At 35.9% G+C, this 7,125-nt stretch overlaps 1 protein-coding gene across 1 annotated transcript in view; it reads right to left on the minus strand.

Annotated features, from left to right (window-relative positions):
- eogt (EGF domain-specific O-linked N-acetylglucosamine (GlcNAc) transferase) overlaps positions 1-7,125 on the minus strand; it is a 184,978-nt gene that overhangs the window by 47,386 nt on the left and 130,467 nt on the right. The gene's annotated exons all lie outside the window — the stretch shown is intronic.

Here is a 7,125-nt window from a genome sequence, read left to right on the forward strand (position 1 = left end):
CTAAAATAAACAACTATTTACTACTTGTGCTACTATCCCTAATTCGCGGTTTTTCACTTGTTGCAGGGTTTCAGGATATGCATCCCCCGTGATAAACAAGGGACTACTGTACCAACTTAGTGATTTATGAATGGCCATAAGCAGCTTAAAGAGGGGAACGTCTTTGTTGTTGTATTGCAAAATGGATTAAATTATAGGACAGTGGGATAACCTGTTTTCATTTACTAAATTATGCTGTTCTCTATGGTTTGACTGACAGAATCTCAGATGAAAGCGTTATGTATACCGGTAGTCATCATTGTATGTGTTCAGACACTGACGAAACCTGCGCTCTGCATTTAAACCTTCACGTGAGATGCGTCCAAGTGGAGCAGTGGGCAGCTATTTAGCGCCCGAGGAGAAGTGAGGAAATAGGTGTCTTGCTCAAGGGCACTACAACATATGAGCATGTCAGGAAATTAAACCTGTGACTTACCGGCTTCACCACTGCGTCAAGGATACCAGTATGTTTAACTTCTATTGAAAGTGAGATGTTTGGGCTGTGTGCTAGTTTTATTCAAACTTTGATTAAAAACAAATTAAAACACGTTTATAATAGTTTTTGAACGATATTTGGATATAATTTGAAACACTTTTTTTTTTTTTTTTTAAATTGCATTATCTGAAGGAATGCATATAGCTGGCTGCTTTGCATGACAAAACTTTATTGATATTTTAGTGCTCAAACTATGTGTTAGAGAAGACTCAGCTGCAACCCCCACACCAAATTGTAGCTCAACATTAGTAAAATTGGTTGAGACATGTGAGCCCAAAGATAATAGTATTTTTGTGCTTAATTGATTTGTTGCTGTGGTCATCACCATCAACAAGGTTGACCCAAACATTTATCAGCTACAGATAAACATCCAAGGATCATTTTTCATAAGTATCATTGAAATATGAAATAGTTTTCCAGACAGACAATCGAACACATGCGCACACACAATGGGTGGATGTGTGGAATACGCATCGTTAGCACATGTATTCAGACAGTACAAGTACAATTTATAATGAAGTACTTGCTAATAAAATTACTGAAAAGTAACATGTAGTTAGTAGGAGATGTAAATAAAACGGAAAATAGCCAACAGTAAAATAAAGTAAATATACATTTTTTGTTTTATATTGTTTTATATTTAGTTTGTGCTACAAATGGAATATAGAAATATTATATTTCCTAGAATTCTATTGATTTAGTGAGCCAAAGACCTGAACAGAAAAAACAGTGTAAGGAGAAAAGAGGCAGATCTTGGTGGATCAACAAGTATGGTGAATAATAAAGGCTCTCCTTTTTTTTGTTCCATGTGCACTGCAACATTGGTGCGCCATCCTTCTTACCTTAACAACTTGATAGAGATGGTTATTCATCATTGCCACCACTCCTTGTCTCTTTTGCCAGTGTGTCCCACTTCTCTTCACTTGGATGCATTCATCAGAGCGATCTTAAGTGCTTTTGTGTGTAGAAGGATTTACTGTGAATACTTCATCCCATCTTGGGATCTTGGCACACAACTCTGTTTGTGCCAGTGTGTACAGCAGATCTCCTGTGTATGTATCTTTTCTATTTTATCCGTGAACATGAGAGTAAATAGAGCAGTAGCTAGGTAGATAGATTGTTCTGGATTGTCTCCAGAGTGCCGGTGATGATAATTACTGTAGAGAGTGAGTCTCGAGGGACAGTAGGCCAGCTGCCTGCCTTGCTGCCAGTCTGTCACCCACCACTTACTGTTTTCTTCCAGGGCAGGCATGGAGCACATTGATCACTCCTCTTGATAGATTATTCTTCTTCATTTCGTACCTTAGCAGTAAAAATACTTTCCTACCGGTTGGGCTGAGCCTTACCGGGCCCCATGGGTAGAGACCCGGTCACCAGGCGCTCACCAATGAGCTTCTCCACCAGGCCTGGCTCCAGGGTGGGGCCCCAGTAGCCCACGTCCGGGCAAAGGACACTGAGTTCCTTCTTTTCTTTTATCCATACAAGTCTTCTGAATCGCACTTTGTCTGGCCTGTCACTTAGAACCAGTCTGCCTTGGGAGACCCTACCAGGGTCCGTAAACAGCATAGCTCCTAGGATCATTCAGGTTCAGACTCCACCACCAGCTTCAGACTCCACCACCACGATAAGGTGGCGATTCAAGGAGGAGCCTACCCAAAAGCATTGGACAGAACTAAAAGTAACTGAAACAATAGGCAATTTCACCAAAGAGTTGCACACAATGGCAACAAAAAAACTATTTTCTAAGTTGCGTCCAACTGTTTATTAATCACAACTCAAGCCAGCTTTGTCCCACAGACATGAATTTTCATAAATAAAGCAATAATCACAGAACCTAAAGAAGTGTGGCACTGAACTAAGCTCTCTTGACAGAGCAGTACACGTTAAATTATGAATATTTCTCTCATACAACTTTTAAAACATGATACATTAAACCAGTTTAGCATTTTTCTTTGTGGTTAATCAACTTTATAAACTAAATACAAAGTTGTTTTGGATTCATTTCAATTTTCTCCTTTTTAATTAATTTGGTTTTTGCTGATTAGGCTTTTAAATTTTGCAGCTTGCAGCCAGGTATTTGAATAGACTGTAACCCATTGCTATATCATATACATAATTCTGCTTACTTTTTCACATTTCAACTGTTTCGCCTCTGTTACTACCTCACTAGGCAGCTCAAACATTCAGTCTCAGTGGGTTGGATTCAACTCCGCCACTCTCTGTCCATTCAGAAATTACACCAATGAGTCAGTCTCAGCTAAAGTCTTTAGTGAAAGTTCCTGTGATAGCATGTTGTGTCGTAAGGCTCATCATAGATTTATAATTATTTAAAAGAAAATTTGATCTTTTTTCCACCTTAGTGTGTTTTTACTAGATTGAATGAGTGTCAAAAGAAGTGAAAGTAATTTTAAATGAGCTAACATATATGTAAGTGTAATAAAGGTTTCCTATTCAGTGTAAATTCATCTTATACCAACAATAGACAGACAACAGTAACACCCCCCCACCAACCCCAAAATTCTATCTATACTAAATATCTACTTTTTTTTTTTTTTTTAAACCTACACCACATTTAAATGGGGCAACATATTGCTGAAAACATTGTCACTGATCAAAGTGCTTATAAACTACAGCAGTCAGTAAAGCCATATGCTGGGTAATAAGCACAATAAACCAAGTACTTTTGGGGGAAATGGATAAATAAACAAACAAACCAAAAAACAAACAAACAAACAAAAAAAATATATATATACATAATATTTTATATTATTCAGTTGAACTTCATGTACTATTTTTTGTAAAGCGCTATGTAGGTATGTTTAGTAAAGTTTTTTTGTCTTTTTATTTTATTTGACCTTTATTTTACCAGGTAAATTTTTGAGAACCAGTTCTCATTTCTAAATATGATCTGATAAGTTTGATTAAAGTATATCACTGTTGATGAATACTTGCACCTATGGAAAACATGACAGTGTGTGTCTACTGGCTACATTTGAAAGTACATTTTTAATGAATTCACAACACCTTCTTTATTTAAACTGTCTTTGTGTCTGCTACATGTTTGCCCTAGGTTACTTTCCAGTGTAGTGTCTTGCCCCAGGTAACTGTTGGTGCCTGGGGTGTCACCTCAAGCCCACCTGGCTTCCTCAATAAGCAGTAGTTATTCTGGGAAGTCTTCCTCACTTTTTACCTCCATCATCACTTTCTTTTGGATAACAAAGGAGGCATGACGTTGACATTGGCTAGAGTTTTAGATGGTTGGAGAAGACAAATGGCACATTTAGATGGCACTTTTCCTAGTTTGAGCAGAAATTGAATTGAAAGTCTTTCATCTTTACAGAAATGTTGGTTGCTGGAGGTGATATTGTTAAAAAGCTTCTGCCATTCACCAGATAACAACTTCTTTAGAATGCTTGTAGGTTTGAGTCGGCATGCATAAATATTTCTGTAACGAGGAGGATTTGAATGTATAATAGTCAGTTCTCAACTATTTTGACATTTTAGTGATATGGTCTTAAAATAACAACTTTATGTAGATATTATTTTGTTTTTTATGTTCTGTTCTTTAAGAACTTACATTTATGTAAAATCACATTGTTTATGACGAAGGACGTTTTAAAAAAAGAACATATTTTGGATAATTTATTTGTCTAAACAAAATCAAGGAAGATATGTGTTTAGATATCCATCTTGATACGTGTCAGTAAACAAGTTTGATTGGCATGTTTAATTTGCTGCACTTTTCTAGGCAAATAAAGATTTAGGGAAATGGCTGATTAAAAAAATGAAATAAAATTTGTGAACAGCTTTTATTTATTTTTCTTCATGCAAAGTTTATATTGAAGTCCAGAAATATATTGACTGTGACAAAATGCTTGTAATTTTATCTGTGTAATTCAGCAGAGAGAAATATACAAAGAAAGGATAAAGAAGATTTAATGGCTCATGGCTGTGGAAAGCCCAGTTTTAAAGCTTGCACTGCAGGTGCACACATACTTATGAAACTAGTTTCTCGAGTTATGCATTGCTGACTAATTATTTGAAGTGTAAAAATGATGGGAGTTGAAAATCAGGCCCTCTGCAAATGTTTTTTTCTTTTAATGAAAGAAATCTGAGTTTACGTAGTAAACCACTTCTGCAGGGGCAAAGGGTTAAATTAGCATTTTCTCCTCTTGAACTTTTCTCATTATTTATAAGGTTTTGGCACATCTTCCAGTAGAGGGTACATGTTTATTTAAGAGCCCAAGTCATTATCTAGTGTAAATTAATCTACAGCTATAAAATAAAAAAAAATCCATTAAATTTTACATTTGGTCACTTTAATTCATATATAACAAATTCTGCTCTGTTAATCAGATGTCCTTCAGTTGAGCAGATGTGAACTGTTAATCTGACCCCAGTGGAAATGTTGCAAGGATTACATATAAAAAATACACCTAATCAGGATTTTACAGTTTATTGCACAGACTCATATTTTGAGTGGGTGAGGCAAATTTGTTTAAAACACACAGTTATCACATATTTTTTCCATACTTCAAATGGCAAAGTAAGGATTTTTTTTTTTGAAGTAGTAAAAATAATACATATTTAAAAAGCGTGTTTATTACATGCTGTTGAATAAATGTTAGTTTAACTCTGGAAACTATAGTTTTAATGACAGCTGTATTTTCTATTGCTAATCAAAGGTCAAGTGTCAGATTTATAATGATTTGTTGTTGTTTATGTTTCTACACTTTGCTTTTGACCAAAGGAATAATACATATTTGTATGCATCATGCAGGCAGTAGAAGTGATGTGCCTAAGGCAAACATTTGGAAGCTGAAAGTATTCCTTGAGAGTGGGCCCTTTAGGTACCTGATTGCTGTCCAGTGGTTCTGCAACACTGGAAGAACCCGTTTTGGCTTGTTAAGGACGTGTGAATATGTTCTGCTAAAGTGGACGAGTAGAAAGACTTTGTTTTGTGTCAGTGACTCATGCAGGAACACATTTTTCAGTTTTATTTTTTCCAATTTTCTTTTTATCTTCATTTATTTGTATTCTATTCATTTTATAGGGCGGCTTTGGCTGAGTGATTAGAGCAGTCGTCCTCCATTGCAAGAGTTGGGGGTTTGATTCCACCAGCAGTCACATGCCGAAGTGTCCTTGGGCAAGACACTGAATCCCTCATTGCCTCCGATGTGTGTCCCATCAGTGTATGAATGTGATAAAGCACTGATTAGTCTTTGTATAGATCTAGTAGAGGGATGTATGAATGGGTAAATGAGGACAGATTGTAGTGTAAAGCACTCTGAGCATCTTGATAATAATAATAATAATAATAAACTTTATTTCTATAGCACCTTCCAACAACGCCTTGCATTGACCAAGGTGCTTCACAAGACAAAACAAGATTAAAAACAGGACACAATACATCAGTGCAAATTAAAAAACACAGCGAGAATAAAAGAAGGTAAGATAGAAAGGTGCTATATAAGTACAGTCCATTTATTTTGTAGTTTTCTGTTCTGTGTGAGTATTTCTGCATGTTTGTCAAGTTCCCTAATTCCATTCCTGCTCTTTCTTTGAACCTAGCCTCACTACTGCTGAGAAGTTGTCATCAGTATTGGCTGTAATTGAGTTCATTGGGGGATTTAAAAAGCACCAGTACATAAAGATATACAGCACAACATGTAATCACTGAAAAATAGAAATATTATTACAGCCGAGCCTTCAGTTGATCTGCAGATTCCCCTCATCTCTTCAGTAATGCAAAAGACAAGGACTGTATGTATCAGCGGGTTCTGCAGCCCACTGATGGACTCATGAAGTCTCCTGACTTGCTCTCCTGAGTGTTGAAATGGAGAATGCATGTTAATCCACTGTGGTACTGACAGCTGTTTTAGGCATAAACTGTGGATTACTAGTTTTTGGTTGTATGGATGACAAAAAGCTCCAAATCATTTAGATATGATGACACAAAATAAACACCTAATCCAACTTGGTTATATGGATAACTCAACACAGCTTTATGAAAAATTAGCGGTGAAGCTGTTCTTGATGAGCGGTCAAGTAAAGTCTAATAAAAATAAAAGAAAAGTGTTACACTACACAGAATAACACGTCTCGATTTTAAACCAAAAATGTACACATTGCTTCTATTAGAAAACCTGCAAGAAATAAAAATATTCTTTGTTTTTAGCAGGCTGCTCTGACTTCTTCTGAAGTCTTTTTGATATCAGTTCTCAGCCTGCAGCTAGCAAACAGATCCACCTGACTCACTTTGGAGTTCTTTGGTTTGATTCCTTTGTTTTTCTTTGCAGAGCTGCTTTTGCTTAAAATAAGATGTAGACATACTGCCTGTTAGTTCTCACAGAGTAATAAAATAAATGTGCACTGTGTTCTTACATTTTGTTTTGTCAAACTAAAAGTAAACCAAATTGTAGATATTGACAATGATTGTTTGAATTGCATGATAAACATAATTTCAATTCTAAAGTTATTTGGCAATGATGTAATTTTTTGGGAACAAGTCGGCATCTAATGTCCTATCTATCTATCTATCTATCTATCTATCTATCTATCTATCTATCTATCTATCTATCTATCTATCT

This window comes from Nematolebias whitei, chromosome 7, assembly GCF_014905685.2.
Source record: "Nematolebias whitei isolate Nwh7 chromosome 7, NemWhi1, whole genome shotgun sequence".
Classification (NCBI taxonomy): domain Eukaryota; kingdom Metazoa; phylum Chordata; class Actinopteri; order Cyprinodontiformes; family Rivulidae; genus Nematolebias; species Nematolebias whitei.